The 1,369-nt window shown below is 41.4% G+C and overlaps 1 non-coding gene across 1 annotated transcript; it reads left to right on the top strand.

Moving 5' to 3' along the window:
• Window positions 1-388: 388 nt before the first annotated feature.
• trnar-ucu (transfer RNA arginine (anticodon UCU)) lies at window positions 389-460 on the top strand. Its single transcript has one exon. It is a non-coding gene; the product is annotated as a tRNA-Arg (tRNA).
• The last annotated feature ends 909 nt before the right edge of the window (window positions 461-1,369 follow it).

Raw genomic sequence — 1,369 nt, 5'->3', positions numbered from 1 at the left:
AATAGCCTGTTTCTACACTGTAAGAATTTTATGATCCTATGCTCCATCCCATCTATCTCTGTGGATGAAGTGGACTATCACCTAATCAAATATCCCCTTCAATCGGTCAACGTTTGTTTTCTATCTGACAAAGAACTGCGGATGTAACAGATCTAAGAGACAGCACAGAAATTGCTGGGAAACTCAGCAGGTCCGGCAGCATTTGTGGGGAGTGAACCTTTTGGATCCAGTGATTGTTCTTAAGGGCTGAAGGCTTCTGATTCTGGTGTTTTCAGACCTGTTGACGTTTTACAAGCAATTTCGAGTTTTGCTTTCAGCCCCAGTTCAGTTGGTGATGATTACGGCCTTGTTATGTGTGTTTGGGAAAAGGGATAATTTAGCAGCTCGCGCGGTGGTGGTGTAGTGGCGAGCATAGCTGCCTTCTAAGCAGTTGACTTGGGTTCGATTCCCAGCCATCGCAGTGTTGTGGCTTTTCCTGTGGTTTTACAAGGAAAAGTGTTGAGCACCAACGTTGCATTCTGTGGCGAAATGGATTTGTCAGGTTGCTTTCGGGTTTTCATGGCGATGGTTCCTGTTAATTGCCGAGACAATCCGGGCAGTGTTGCTCGAAAGCTTTCCTCTCTCCTGCCCATTGCTTATTTGAATATTGTTCGCAACATAAGGTTCGTTTTGTTTTGTTGGAAAAGTCAGAGATTGCTATCGTCAGAAACCTTAAAAAATTACAGAAGCCCCTGGAAATTCGGAACAGATCCAACAGCTTCTATCATGGACAGGAAGGAGGTTTAAATGCGTCAAATTTCTTCAAGGTTAAAATACGTCCGCCCCTCAAAATCATTTGGAAGCTTAAGAATTACAAACATCACATTATAACTTTTCCTCATCCGTTCAAGTTTCACAATATCATTCCGGTAGCAGGACGACCAGTTTTGTATGGTTTATACAATGTTACTATATTCTAACATTGACTGTTTCGTAGTTAAATGATGTTTCATTTCGTTCAGTTTTCCAATAGAGTTGGGTTAGTCCACACTTTGTTTTTTGTTTCTGTTACAACGATAGTGAAAGTAAATTGTATTTCGGTTCAAGCCTGGAAGTTTCACCAATTGAATTGCATTGCCGTACATTTGCCTTCAGGAGAAAAGAAAAAGGGATCTGGACCATCTTCTTAATTAATAGGAGTTTGATCTGGTTCAAAACCTCCTCAATTTCGGTCAATAAATGTTCCTACAGTCCGCAACAATGATTTTCACAGATTATGAGGAGGATGCACAGACATCGTTATTAATTGTTATTACCTCGGACATGAGACGTTTGCGAATGATATTCCTCAGACCATCGATTGTCTGCTCAGCCAAGGTTAAAGGCCTGG

The sequence above is a fragment of the Chiloscyllium plagiosum genome, unplaced genomic scaffold (genome assembly GCF_037043375.1).
Source record: "Chiloscyllium plagiosum isolate Xiang-an unplaced genomic scaffold, Cpla_swu_hap1 HiC_scaffold_21, whole genome shotgun sequence".
Lineage (NCBI taxonomy): Eukaryota > Metazoa > Chordata > Chondrichthyes > Orectolobiformes > Hemiscylliidae > Chiloscyllium > Chiloscyllium plagiosum.
The sequence above is the reverse complement of the archived record's forward strand: the minus strand, read 5'-3'. Positions and strand labels throughout refer to the sequence as shown.